Source organism: Triturus cristatus, chromosome 10 (assembly GCF_964204655.1).
Source record: "Triturus cristatus chromosome 10, aTriCri1.1, whole genome shotgun sequence".
Taxonomy (NCBI): Eukaryota; Metazoa; Chordata; class Amphibia; order Caudata; family Salamandridae; genus Triturus; species Triturus cristatus.
In genome coordinates this window covers 108,287,495-108,302,775 of record NC_140593.1, presented here as the reverse complement: position 1 = coordinate 108,302,775, position 15,281 = coordinate 108,287,495, and positions in this window count along the sequence as shown.

The following is a 15,281-nucleotide window of genomic DNA, read 5'->3' as shown; positions in this document are numbered from 1 at the left end:
TGTCCCAGGGGGAGTCACTGTTAGGCCTGTGGCTATAGTGCCCCTAGCCACAGCTGGGTCCCTTAGATGGAGGAAAGTGATAGTCAGTAAAAACCTCCCCCTTGATTGTCTCTTGGGGAATGATCACTTAGATGTGGAACTGAGCCAAAGAGAGGTGCTGGCCCAATGCCAGGCCTCACCCAAAGAACCTGTGGGGGCTCAACCTGCAGTCAGTGCAGCTGAGTCCCAAAAGAGTGAGAAGAAACAGGGTAGGAAAGGTGGGCAACTGTTAGCCACAGTTCCAGAGAGCCAGGGAGATTCTATCCCAGTAAGGGAAAACTCCCACAATGGCACTGGTAAAGCCCCCCCTAGCCAACAGCAAGACCTGACTAGTCAGGCAACTGTCCAGCCTGAATTAGTGGCTCCTCAGGTGGCAGAACAAGGGGTAGAGGAGGGGTGTTCCCTACCAAGAGTAGGGACCCCCTATCCTCAAACAGACCAACAGCCAGGACCCAAAGAGAACTATAAAATAGCCCCCTCACTTGCCAGTCAGGAGCTAAAGGTGTGGTTCTGGGCACTGACAGCTGTCAGCAGCCTCTGCTGGGTGTTAGCCTTTATGGCAGCCCTATCCTTGGCATGGTGGCCTAACCCCCTGCCAAATAGCAAGTCAGGCCCCCTGACCTTATTGGTCATGGTGGGGTTGCTCAAGCTGTGGGTAGCCTCTGTGGGTAAGCTGGGCCTAGCCCTGGCTAAGTTAGAAACTACCGAGGTATACACCTCTAAACCCAAAATAGAAAGATGGGACCAGGACAGTAAAAGACAAGGAGAGGAGCCTTGGGAGTTAGGTCCTGAAACTAATAAGACAGGCCAGCTCCCCAAAGGGACTGACCTAGGCAGAAGGATGTAAGGCAGAGTAGGCCCTGCAACTTTCAAACCACTTCCCCAACTCTTCCTCGCCTGAAAGACTAGGTAGACTCTCCCAGCTTTGGCAGAAGTCTCCTGGCCTTTGGGCTGGGGGGGGCTTGTGTGAGAAAGTGGGTTTCTGTTGCAGTAACCCCCCCTTTTTTTGCCTAATAGCTGATGCACTTTTCCTTGTTGTGCCCTGGGCTCCTGCCAATCAGGTGCCCAGGGCCTATGTTCCTTCCTTAAAACACACAAACTCCCAATTGGCAAACCCTGGCCACATGTCAGCCCCTGGTAAATGGTACCCTAGGTACCCAGGGCCTTGTGACCAGGGAAGGCCTCTAAGGGCTGCAGCACTCATTGTGCCACCCTTAGAGGCCCTGTACCCTTACACACACACACTGCCTTTGCAGGCTGAGTGTCTGGGTGCAGGACAAAACAAAGAGTCGACATGGCACACATCTCTGTGTGCCATGCCCATTACCTATACTGCCAAGGCATATGTCAGCCACCCCTCTGGCTGGGTGCCTTATGCCTATGGTGTGGGCACAGGAGCAGGAGCCCTGTGCCCCTACAGTACCCAGGTCCATTCCTGGGCACTGTAAGTACAGTGCTGCCTTTTACAAGTACATGGTGCTGAGAGCTCGTCAAACACGAACTCCACAGCACCATAATGGCAACACTGAAGACTGGGAAGTTTGGTATCCAACTTCTCAGCACATTAAACCCACACTGATGCCAGTGTGGGATTTAATGTACTAAGCACCCCAGAGGGCATCTTAGAGATGCCCCCTTACAGCTAACCTACAATCCACGTCTGCTCTGAGGCTGCCCAGGCTGCCACACAGCAGACACGTTGCTGGACCCCTGGGTGGGAGAGCCCCTGCTCTCCCGGGCCTGCAACAATGCACATCCTGGGTGAGGTGAGAAATCTCCTCCCCCAGGATGAGCAAAGGGAAGCTTCAAAGGCATGCCGCCAGTTGGAGTTTCCCCAGGCCACTGCAACCCCCCACTCTGGCAGGAAGCTTGGCCGGAAACCCCATACAAGGACAGGGGATGTGCCAGCCTGCCCACCCCACCCCTCAGGTGGGGGAGGCGAGGTGAAGCACATCTCCGGGCTCTCGCCATCTTGAAGATGGGAGGCCCTACCCTATCAGGATTAGGCTACTGCCCTCCTCCCACAGGAGAGAGGCAGGATAGGGGGTGTACCCACCCCAGGACAAGGACCCATTGGTCCCTGGCCTTCACCTACCTGTAACGCCCCTAAATCTAGTATTTAGGGGCCCCCTGAACCTTCCTTCCCCAGATCCCAGATTCGAAACTACAAGAAGAGCAAGAAGAACAAAGACCTGCCCTGCAGCTGCTAAAAAGAGGAAGACACCAACTGCTTTGGCCCCAGCCCTACCGGCCTGTCGACCCTCGAACCTGCTCCTGCTCCAGCGCGGCATCTCTTGTGGCCAGCAACCTCAAAAACCCCAGAGGACCTGGCTACCTTTGAACTCTAAGGCCCCTGGGACTCCCATGAGTAGAGGCTCTACTCAGAAACCTATCTCTAACCCCTGGCAGCAGCCCGGAACCGCGAACCCAGCACACTCTGCACCAGCCAAGCCTGGCCAGTGCCGGAGTGAACAAAGACCCTGAGGACGACCCCACGGCGACTGTGACCCCGAGTCCGGCACCCAAGGACCCCCCTCGACATTCCGGAAGAAGTCTGCAGCCTCAGGACAGAGTGCCACCCCAACCGCGATCAACAAGAGGGTAAGATTCCCGACATCAAAAGGCACCCAGGCGCCCTGCGGCCCCCTGTGCCCAATCCCGGGGTACCCACCTAACCTACAACTACCCCACTTACCTCTCGAAGTGGTGGTGGCATCTGAAGCATCCTCATCCCCGAGCTTGCAGCCTTTTTCCAAACCGGAATATTCCCATTGACTTCCATTGAGCGCCCGAAGGCTCAAAAGCACCCTGCACCCAGCCGCCCGAGTGGCCCTGGCAGTGCACTCTCTACACTAACCTACGTCCCCACTTGCCCTGAGTAAGTGACCAGGAGCCCAGCTCCCACAGCCGCGTGGCTTGTCAGACAGCAGCCACCAACCAAGGCCCCCCTATCCCTCATAGGGTAACATTGACTGACTTTTTCTTCAAAAATCTTCTAAGTGTGAACTTTTCAAAACTGCAAAAATTCACCAAAAATCAGCCAAGTGACAAAAACGAATTTACTCACCTGCTCCTAGGTGAGCTCCCAGTGCTGGATCTTGGTGCCCAGCCCTGACTCTGAAAAGTGTTCACAACTATACTTACCTCTAACTCATTTTTCTCCCATAGGAAACCATTGTCTGCTTTTCTGTGAAATTTCTTCTAAGTGTCTACTTTTGCAAATTTGAAATATTCTTTTAAAATCGTACCATTTCTGCAAACGAAATTACTTACCTGCTTTTGATAAGGACCCCAGTCCTGGGTCTAGGCACCCAGTCCTGGATTACTAAAGTAACGATAAAGTACTCTACCTGCAATTTGAATTTCTTGCCATAGAGATCCATTGAATGTTTTCTGTGAAATATTTTCTAAGTGCTAACTTTTGAAATAGCCAAATATTATTTAAAAATCATTACAGTTATTAAGTCGACTTTCATCACTTGATTCTGAATACTGACCCCAGGCTGGTTCTAGGAGCCAGACCTGGAATTCCAAAAGTAATCTGAAAAGTAATTTATTACAAATAACCTGAATTTACCATTGAACTCAATGCATTGTTATGTTTAGGAAATAGGATTGTTTATTGCAACCAACTGTGACTGTTTACACAAATTTATTGCCTAAGACAAAAGTAGTTATATTCAACCTCTCATTCTGAGAAAGTATATTTTTACTCCCTTTGTGGTTCTAAAAATAAAACAAGCATATATTTTATATATATAAATCATTGGCCTAGAGTTCAGTTATTGAGTGTGTGAAACCATTTGCTGACTGAGTGTGTACAATAAATGCTTTACACTGTCCTCTGGTACTGCCTTACTGCTCGACCAAGCTACCACTTTTGAGAGTAAGGTCATACCTAACTTTGACCTCTATCAGCCTCTGGGGGACTGTGGACTCTGTACACCCTGTACCTATTAGGGAACAGTATATACAGAGCCACTTTCTCACAAGCACACAATCTGCAATCTGTATAGCGTCGCAGCGCTAGTGTATATCAAATAAGTACAAATATTACAGTAAATTTTATTATGAGTCTTAGACCTCCATTTAACCATTACCAAATCACAGGCCTCACAGAAGAGTTTTGTGGTGCGGCGGCTGTAATTTTCGGGAATGCAGCTAAATGGAATGAAAAACCAGTAACCTCAGTCGATGTCTAAAGTGCAGTTCATGTGGGGTAACTCGCTGTCAGGAAAATTCTGTTCTTTTGCTGACCCTTTTCCCCAGGGGCCCTGCTGGGAAACAGCAAACAGCCTGAGGGCACACGGTAATCACCTGACAGGAAGCGCACTGCTCTGATGGGAAAGGCCTAATGTGCGGGCACACCCTGACATTTGTGTAGCCTCAGTCTGCTTTTATGTAGGAAAGTCATTTTTCATAAACCCATGGAAAATCTTTCAGACAGAGGTGGTCCAGCGCTCCCAAGGCTCAGAGAATGGGAGGGCAGCGTCCAGCGAGTTAATATTTGTAAAAGCGTCTATTAAAATTAACTTCACAGCTGTTACCACATAAGAACTAAAAGTGACACTTATCCAGTCAAACAATTTAGTCTCTCCAAGCTACACTGAAAATAAACTCCAGAATGCAAGGAAGTAAAATATTCATTAAAATAGCTAGTTTCACTGTCTGAGGACAAACAGAAGAGAAAGTTGTTTACTTCCCTAATGTGGCCCCTGTGTTAGGTAGCCCCAAGGTACATTTTTAGGGCCGAGCGTGTGAGAGCAGGCGCTAGCGTATGCATTTCACTTTTGAGAGACACTGTTGTTAACAAAAAAGTCTCGGACCCACCCATTGCTTATCATTTGTTGGCTTGGTAGCGCTCTTCTTTACAACCTCGTAATTCATCAAGGCAGGTCTATCATCATTTCCATTCCTCTCTTTGGAGCAGGGACCAAGCACTGATGGATTCAACTTAATCAGTACCTGTCTACTGTTCCCGAGATAATTGAAGTGCTATTTTGTTCTGTTTACCCCGTTCCCTGCTTGTGTCGGCCAACGGCCGACACAAGCACTACCTCTCTGGTGCTGCACATGTCCATTGGCCGACGCAGCCCCGCTCACTAATTAATTCTCCCGAATTTGCACCGCAGTTAAGCGGTTAACTTTTTGTGCCCTGAAAACAGAAGGCATGTGACTGGCTAAAAAGTGCCTACCAGGACAAACGAAATTGCAAAGATTTATTTTCTATAATTAACTTTCTTTAATTTTGCCAAGTCTTCTTTTCTCACTTTGTACTCATGTTATTTTGTTTTTCAAAAGATGAGGATTATCTTGTTTCAAAGCAATATTGTTTCTTTCTTATGTATAATTTTTCTGCTGTACACCCCAATTCACCCCACTCCAATCCACGCCACCTCACCACACACCAATCCGCCCACTCTATTCAATCCACCCCAGAGCAATTCAATTACCCCACTCCAATTTAAACCACTCACCTCAAATCAATCCACTCTACCACACTCCATTCCTCCCAACCCACCCGCTTCAATATGCACCACTTCAATTCACCCCACTCCAATACAAAACAATCTGACCCACTCCAGTACAAATAATCTTCTCCACTCCAATCTGCCACACTTTATTCAGCCCCACTCCAATGTTAAAAGGTAGTGGCAGTTGCAGTCGATAACCTTTCAAGTATTGTCCGGCGGTAATCGCCTCTTATACCATTCAAAAATTAACCAACAAAGAGGCAGGCGCCGGAGACTGGAAGGCAGGAAAACAAAGTTTTATTCCGTCGGAGTAGAACACATCAGATCAGACAGCAAGGTATCGTCACAAGGTGCTCTAACCACATCTCTGAGGCCTGGCCTCTTATACACAGGTTTATGACTTTATTGCAGGTTTATCATACATGGCACATTCTTGAGATCGCTTTGATACATGAAAGAACATCCTCAGAATCCCCACTTCAAGCTCGTTCCCACACATATCTACAGTGGAAGTCCCCACCCCACACACAGTAGGAGATGGCTATCACACAGCTGGACATTCCGCCAATTCCCGGGGGTGTGTGCGACTGGTCGGGTCTCAGGGGGTGGGGGGGGGGCCTTGATCTACTGTAATTCCCTTTGATGTGGGGTGTTTCCTTTACAGTAGGGGCAATAAACTGCATCCGCAGGGCTAGGTGATGGCCTGGGATCAGTTCGGACAATTGGGCGCAGAGGAAGGGGGTTATCAAAGAGATGCATGACCATGTATGGGATGTCGGTCAGGCGTGGGATGTGGTTCCATGGCAGGGTCGCGCAGAAGGAGAGGGTTTATGGCCCATGTATGAGAGAGCGGGGGTGGCCGGCGCGCGGGGGAATGTTCGCAGCGCCAGGGGGACGCGCTGGCGATCGGCAATGAGCAGGGAGAGAGACCAGGGTGCCTAAAATGGCTGCCGTGCGTTTTCCTGTGTGTTACGCTGGGGAGAGACAAGATGGCGCAGATAATGTTCAGTTACGGGCTACATTTCCACAGTCCTCCCTTTTAACATATCTCGCCAGCTTGTTTAGTTCAGATCTATCCCCATAATGCCACGAACTTCTACCTCGTATAGAGCTTTCATATGTTCTGCTTCAAAGTTCAGAGTCTTAGGGCAGATGCAGTTTATGAGAAGAGAACATAAAGGTGGCAAACACTGAATCCCCAGGCAACATCCACATAGGATCACAATTGGTATTAGGATAAACGAAAACAACCTCCACCCCCAACTTTTAATAGTGTCCCAAAACCAACTCCCAAGCGACCATCCTTCTTGCTCCTGATGAACCTCTGCGGAAAGTCTGTGGAGGTGTTCAATCGCCTTGTAGACTGAGGGTGAGTTATCCGGTACGTAGGTACAACAGCTGGACCCAATGATGCGGCATGCTCCTCCACGATCGGCCAGAACTACGTCTAGAACGAGGCGGTTCTGAAGAGCTACCAGGCGGACGGCCTGAAGCTCAGCGGTGTTGTTGGTGAGGATGCCGGCTGTAATGTTCATTGTGGTTTCGACTGCCTGGGTCAGGTGCCGGATGGCACGGCTGTTTGCCATTGGACCCCACAGTGGAACAAGTCCCTTTACTGCATCCATGAACTGTGCTCCAGTGGAGTCGGCTTGTACAATGTCCTTTGCACGTTTCTGCCGGTGATGGTTTGCTGGAGCCACATATGTTGGAGGAAGGATAAAAGCGATGTAGCAGGTGCCTCCCCACCCTTTCAGAAGCTAGGTGTAGGCCTTAGTACCACAGACGAAGTACATATTTGGGGAGGTAACAAAGGAGGGTGGGTCAACTGAGTCCAATGTTCGGGTGATGAGACAGGAACTGTGGCCCACCAGCTGCGTTCCCAGACCTTCGATGCACACAAGACCTGTGATGTTGATGACGGATAGGGCCGCTGTTAGGGTGGCGGCCGTTCGTTTCCGGAGGTAAGAGAAGGTGGGTCTGGCTGGGTTGTTAAACACCTGCATTTCGACTCGCTCTTTGGCAGGGATGTCCATATGAAAGGAAGTGTTTGATCTCAGAGGACAGAAGGGAGCAGAAGCTTTTCCAGTTCTGTTCAGCCAGAACCCATGGTAGAAGTGTGACATAGTTTTGTCGGAAGTGGCATTGTCCTTGTAGCTTTCTTGCAGGAGGATTAGCCAAGCGAGGCAAGAGCCATGGACAGAGAAGGGCGAAGGGATGAAAGGGATAGAATGTCCAGTGGCATGTGGCAGCAATCCACAGATCCAGCAGTTGGTTGCATTGGCGGCAAGATTGTGTTGGTGGAGCAACTGTACAAAAGAGTTATTCCAGAACTCCTTACGCCTTTCTCGGAGTTGGGGTGAAAGTGAGATCAGATGGTGTTCTTTCATGGTGGTAGGTTGGACAGTGGTCAACAATGTCTCATGAGCGGGTGCACTCTCTTCCACGATCCAGAAGGTGATCATGACGAGAAGGCAAAAGAGTAGGGTAATAAAAAGCGCGATAGTCTTTGAGCTGTGCATTTTGTCAGTCTTTGGGTTTTTGTAGTGGATATTCGGACGTCCGGTTGCTTCCATCATCTTCATGTCGGGCGCTTCCATCACCTTCAAGGGACTCGGTAGCGGGCAGAAACACAGACTTTGTCCAATTTCTCTTCTGGAGGCCTTTGAGGGGATTAGGCTACCGGTTCGAGATTTCAACTTAGTTCGTGGTCTGCTTAGCCGAAGTTCCCTCCTTTCGTCGCAGGTTATACCCTTCTTTGGACGGCACAGTGGGATCGGGATATTTCATTAATTCAAGTGTCTTTGTGTCCGGGTAGCAGCTCAGGGATGGTCGGCCTTCGTCCAGGAGTTCTTCTTGGCCGGCGATGTTGTCGGTTGTCGTCAGGGTCGGTGATACCTTTTTGCAGTGATGTGCGTGCAGCCAATTGCGCTTCCCTTCCACTCGAAGAGCTGTTCGGGTGGTGATCAGGACTTGCAGGGGGCCCGTCCACCGGGGCTCCAGACTCCTTGCACGCTGGAAATTACGCACTAGGACGAAATCTCCGGGTTGGATATCGTGCCCGGGGCCCCTGGAAGCATCGGGAATGGCTTGCAGCACCTGCTGATGGATAACAGACAACGTTTTAGTTAGGTTGTACAAATAGTCAGACATGAGGACGTCCGGGACGTCGTGAATGGATGTTGGTTTTGGTGCGGTCCAAAGGTTCATGGGCCGCCCCAAGACGACCTCGTAGGGGGTTAAGTGGTGTTTGGTGGGAGTGGAACGCATTGATAGCAATGCTATCGGGAGAGCGTCTGGCCATTTCAGTCCTGTGGTGGCAACTATTTTGGCTATTTTGAGCTTCAGTGTGGCATTATGTCGCTCAACCAAGCCTGCAGATTGGGGATAGAAGACCGCATGGAACTTCTGTTTTACACCCAACCCTTTTAAGATGAGTTGGATAACTTCGGCTACAAAGTGGGGGCCGTTGTCGCTCCACAAAATTCGACAAAGGCCGTAACGGGGGAAGAATTCTTTCAGCAATACCTTTGCGGTAGTCATAGCAGTGTTGTCACGGGTCGGGTAAGCTTCTACCCACTTGCTGAAAGCACACACAACGACAAGTACGTACTTCAAGCTTTGGCACCTTTCTAACTGGATGTAGTCCATCTGTAGGACCTCAAAAGGATGATTAGGAACCCCAAACCCTCCCCGGGGTACAGCAGTTCCTTTACCAGGGTTGTGTTGGAGGCATACCAGGCATTGTTGGACAAGACGTTTGGCTGAGTCTGGGATCTTGTCGTTGTGCCAGACCTTGCAGATGAGCTCGATCATGGGGGCAGACCCTATGTGTGCAGGGGAGTGTGTCATGGTTAGCATGGGAATCAGGAACGAGTCAGGTAGCAACCATTTGTTCGTGTCTTTAGTTCGCCAGCAACCGTCATCGTCCTTCAATCCCACCCGTGCCCATTCAGTCAATTCGCATGGTAAGTTGCTAATTGGATGTCCCTAATCGTCTCCCTAGCATCCTTCCATTTCTCAATTTGTGACCTGGTCACGTACATGCGTGTTGTTGACCTATTCTCGGCTGTGGTTTGGGCGGTGATGTCAGCCAGCGCATTTCCCTGTCCTATAATGTCCGTCACCTTTTTGTGTGCCTGGCATTTGATCACAGCTAGTCGTGTGGGGAGGAGGACTGCTTCGGTCAGAGCGGAGACTAGATCTCCGTGTAGGATGGGTGTGCCATGGGAAGTCAGGAATCCCCTCTCCTTCCATAGGAGCCCAAAGTGGTGAACCACCCCGAAGGCATACTGGCTGTCGGTGTAAATGTTTGCGGTTGTCCCCGCTGCTAGGATGCATGCTCGTGTGAGAGCAATCAGTTCAGCCGCCTGTGCGGATCGCTGTGTGATGCGGGCTGTCTCAACAACTGTTCGGGCCGTGGTAACTGCATAGGCGGCTGAGGTGGTGCCGTCGGGGAGCTTGATGCATGAGCCATCTACCCACAGCTCTCCGTCAGGATCTGGGAAGGCAGTATCTCGGAGGTCAACCCTACTCTTGGTCTGTTCGTCAGTGAGGGTCACACAGTCATGTATAGGGGACGCATTGGGGTCAGTGTCAGGGAGAGGTAGCAGAGTAGCTGGATTCAGAGTGGTGCATCGTTTCAGTGTGATGTGGGGTGCAAGCAGAGTCAGTTCATAACCAGTCAGTCGTGCGCTAGTCAGGTGTTGAGTCTTGGTCTGATTCAGGAGGGTGTCAACCGCATGGGGTACTAACACAGTGAGGGGGTTCGAGAGCACGATCCCTTCACTTTGCCGGATAGAGACAGCAGCGGCGGCTACTGCTCGAAGGCAGGCAGGCAAAGCTCTGGCTACAGGGTCAAGAGTGGCAGAGAAGTAGGCACAAGGGCGTTGTTTAGGACCTATGGACTGGGTTAGGACAGACAACGCGCATCCCTCCCTTTCGTGGGTGTAGAGGGAGAAAGGTTTAGTGTAGTCTGGGGTTCCTAGGACTGGTGCTGAACAAAGGGCATTTCGCAATTCCTTGAAGGAAGACTGGCATTCGGGTGTCCAGGGGAGGGGGAAGGGGTCGTCTTTAGCTAGCAAGGAAAGCAGAGGTTTTACAATAAGGCTGAAGTTTGGCAACCACTGTCGACAGAAGGAGGTGAGGCCGACCAGAGACCGCACTTGCTTCTGAGTTTTGGGGACAGGGGTTTCTAAGATGGTCTGAATTCGGTCAGGTGTAAGATTCCTCCCGTCTTTGGATAGGAGGTGGCCTAGGTATGTCACTTGGGGTTGGCAGAATTGTAACTTCTTCCTGGAGACCTTGTGACCGTTCTCCGCAAGGAAGTGGAGGAGGTGGATGGTGGCTGTGACTGCAAGTGGAGTGGTGTCGGCCGCCAAAAGAATATCATCAACGTACTGTATTAACACCACTCCATATGGTAGTTGGACTGCATCTAGTTGTCTCTTGAGGGCTTGGCTATAAATGCTGGGGCTCTCAGTGTAGCCTTGGGGTGCCCTACAGAATCTGTACGAACGGGCTTTTAAGGTGAAGCCGAACAGGTAGCGGCTGTCTGGGTGGATGGGGATGGAAAAGAATGCGTTCTTGAGATCAATAACGGTAAAGGTGGTGGCAGTGGACGGAATTAGGGTGAGGATGGTGGTGATGTCCGAGACCACGGGGTACTGAGGTATGACCACTTTGTTAACCTCACGCAAGTCAACAATGAAGCGGTATGCTTTCTCATCTCCCTCACCTTGCCTCTTTACAATGGGTAGGATAGGGCTGTTGCAAACATTACTGACTACTTCTTCTACCACTCCTGCATCGACTAGGGACTGGATGATTTCCACCAATGCCTTCTCGCCTTCGGGCGATATCCGATACTGTGGAAGTTTTAGGAGCACCGCGTCCGGTCGGACAGTTATGTGTACGGGGTCGATCACCATGCGTCCTACGTCCGAGTCGGTTTTTGCCCACAGGTGTGAGGGTAACGTGTCGAGTAGGGACAAGTCAGCATTGGTTATGGAGAACATACGTCGTGTGAGACAAGACCTGAACAGATCCGGGTTATCGTGCAGGATGACTCGCACTCCGTCTGGGGAACATCTGATGGTAGCTCGGAAATGTTTCAGCAAATCAAGTCCCATGATAGCATCGGGGGTGTTGGAGGAGAGCAGGAATGTCGTGTCAGTGGTGTTATCTTCTAAGTCAAAGGAGATTGGTGCTGACAAGGGGTTTGTGGAGGGCGTCCCATCGAAGCCTATTGAGGTTACGTGTGAGCCAGACAAGGGTGCCCTAGGAATCAGTCGTTTAGATAACGCACTACGTGTCGCCCCAGTATCCACCAGAAATGGAGACTTTGTGCCCAGGACCTTAGCAGTGACGTAAGGACCTTGCTGGTCAACACGGAGTTCGACTGGATCCCTCCCTTGCCTCTGGCGGTCCTATGCAAAGTCATGGGTGTTTTCGTAGTCGGACTGCTGGCACTGGTTCTGTCGGGGGCGATCAAAGGTGTTTGGTCTGCCTGGCCTATTGTTGGCGGTGTCGTTCGTGTACCCTCGTCCCTGTCCTCTACTTCTGGGGTCATATGCTATGTCTCTGGTGTCTCTATTTTTGTTCATCTCCAGAAGGACCGGGCACTGGGATTTCCAGTGTCCGAACCCTCTACAGAACGCACATTGGTTCCCGTCTAAGTCTCTTCGTCCAGTGTAAGGTGTAGGTGTATGGTCTCTAGGGGGTAGCTTTCTAGGGGCGGTTGGTTGGTAATTTCCTTTAGGAGGCTCCCTTCCTATGGTCACCCCTTGCAACTGTGCTATCATTACCCTCTCCTTCAGTTCCTTTTTCTTTTTCTCGGACGCCCTATCGTTCTCATTCTTTTGATGTTCGTAGTATTGGGCCATCTGGAGGATAGCAGCGGGTTTGGAGGCTGCCCAACTACTCTCGCTGGTCTGTAGCTTCTGGGAGACTTCTTGTGACAGACCCTTCACATAATTCTGGACAAAGAGGTGATGTCCGGTTGCAGTGGTCATGTCCTGGCCACTATAATCGGAAAACACTGTCTCGAATCGGGAGAAGTATTCAGACACATCCTCCTGGGGTTTCTGGCGACAAGCCGTCTGTTAGACCTGTCAGCCCTAGGGTGGTCTCCCCCTGTATTTTTCATCGTGCCTCATTTTTTCCACCCTCATTTTTGTGTTGGACTTAGGTCTCCGGGCGCCTTTTCATTGCCAATCAGTGTTAAGGTGCAGGTGCTCCCTTCCCCTAAGATGGCTGCCACAGGCCCCTGCTACTGCGGAGTGGCCTTTCTAGTAGCACCCTAGCTGCCAGGAGCTGGCTGGGACCCCACAACAATGTTGCGACACCAGCCCGCCTTTTTTGTCCTATACCTAGAGTGGGGAAGCTCCTGGAATGTGCTGGAACCTTCTAGAAGAAGGGTGGGGTTTTACTTTTGCCGCCTTAGGAGGTGGTCACCTGACCTAGGGCTACTTAACAGAGGGAGGGAACTTTTTCTAGTTAGTTGGGGTAAAGCAGACCTGGGGAACCCACGCAGGAGTTTTAGGCGGTAGGGCCTAGACAGGGACTTATGCCTCTGAAGGTGACAGGGTTTAGGCACTGCCCTTTAAGTGAGTGAGGGACCCTGTACTACCCACTGATCTGGCCCAGCGATAGGGAGACCCCGGAATGGCCTGCCAAGCCTGACTAGAAGGGAACTAGTCACCAACTCACCCCCCCCCCCAAGGAACAGAACTTTTAAGGGCGCGAGAACCAACTGCGCCACCAAGACTGAAAAAACCAACTTCTGAAACTACTGCTAGAAGTTACTGCTGAAATTCCTGCTGAAACTTAATCTTGGAACTTTCTCCTCAAAACTCCCTGCTGGACTGCTGGGGGATCAACCAGGTACTAGCGCTGTGACCCCTGCGCTCCCCGACCTTGCCTGGGATCCCCCTAGTCAGTCCTGTACCAGGCGCTGGTCGCCGAAGTCACCCCTTAATTTCTGCCCCCCCCGGGAGTGGGGATTCGAAGTGCACTCACCGCTGCGGCCCAGGGCCGGGAAACTGCCCCCCTGTCATCACCGGGGCCCGCGGAGAAGCCCGGGGCCCCGCCGCTGCCGTCGCAGCCGAAGAATCGCGATCCCCGGCACCGGGAAGGCCTCGTTGGGCCCAGGTGTCTCGCCGCGGCCGCGTAGGCCTGAGGCCAAGCACCCGCATCACCTGACGGGGGCGGACTGCCAAACGCCGCCCCCGCCGCAGCGCCATTGGTGGATAGGGCCGCGCCCCCGCAGACCGCACTGCCATTGGCGGCTGCGAGCGCGGACCCCTGCAGCCGCAAGAAGATCTCCAGAACCCCCGGTGAGGCCAGCGGAGCTCCCCGGTCACGTCTGACCCGACCGGGAGCCCCGCGCTTTGTCCCCCGTGCCACTCCCGAAGTCCGTGAGGGAGGCCCTCGGCCCGGACATCGCCGGGCGGCCTGGAATCTCACCGCGAGGTCCCCGCCGGGCAGAAGCGCTGAGTCGCGCGAGGCACGTAAGGAGGAGGGACTCCCCTCCCAGCAGAGAACCCGTCGCCAGGGCCGACAGAAGGCCAAAGACCAAGGTAACCCCCTGGGGGAGGCGGGCGGAAGGCCGTAAGGAGGCCCCGAGTTCGCCCCTCCCCTGGGGAGATTCCCCACCAGGCCCCTGCTTCCCTTCGAAGCGCTGACTAGACCGGGATAGAGCGCCATGTGGAACTGCCCTAGCTAAAGCGCCAAGGAGCTGCAGAGCAACCCCCTCTGTGGAACTGCCAGATCTAAAGTGCCCCTGATTCACTAAGCAAAGCGCTAGGCGGGACTGCCCTGAAGCGCTATTCATGGGATCTGTGCAGCGCGGGGCCAAATGACCTATTGGAAGCGCTGTGAACTTGCCTAGAGCCTGAGCTAAAGGGGTTAATGATTTGCTTTTAAGCGCTAGCAAACTGCTAATTACAGTGCCATTTGCAGACAGCCTGATTCCAAGCGCTGTTGACCTGCTGTGTGCGGCGCGATATTCTTAGGGCCTGGTTCCCAGCGCAATTGAATTGCCCTGTGCAGCGCTATGTGCCATGTTTATGCAACCTGAGTTTTAAGCGCTATTAATTGTTGTGCGCAGCACTATATCCCTAGAACCTGATGTTTTATTGTAGCCAGGTGGGGTCAAGTTAAAGCCTAATGAATTGCTTTTAAACTGAACTGCTTTGAATGTATAATGTTACTGCCAGTGAGAATCTAATGAATTGCATTTGGACTAGATAAACTTGATTGATTTGTAAGTGAACCTCCTGTGTGGTGTCAATTATTGTGAGCGCTTTCTGCTTCAGGGGATGTGTGTGCTGTATGGTTGCTTCACACGTAAGCCTTCGGGTGCCCAACCGCTCGAGTCACGCTACGCCTTTAGGGCCCGGTGACCCCAGGTCCTACATTGGTGGCGAGCGGTGGGATAAGGACCTGTGACCATACAGCACCCTCCAGTGAAGCGGAGGGCGCCGCAATTAGACGCCTTTTGTGGTTAAGCTCTTCAACTGTTGATTACTGCATGGAGTGAATTCCACTGTCCAGACTGAGGGTGTAGAATCCCAGTAGCCGGAAACTGTCCCCCACATCCTAGGATTTTTTTTTTCCTCTTCCTCCTTAGTATCTAGGTCCCCGCCTGTCACGATGGAGTTCCGGTTAGCTGACCTCGAGGGGTACACTGTGAGGCAACTGAGGGAATTCGGGCAGGAGATGGGGGTGCCTGGGGTGCGGAAGGTCAAAGGACCGGAACTCCGCACCGCT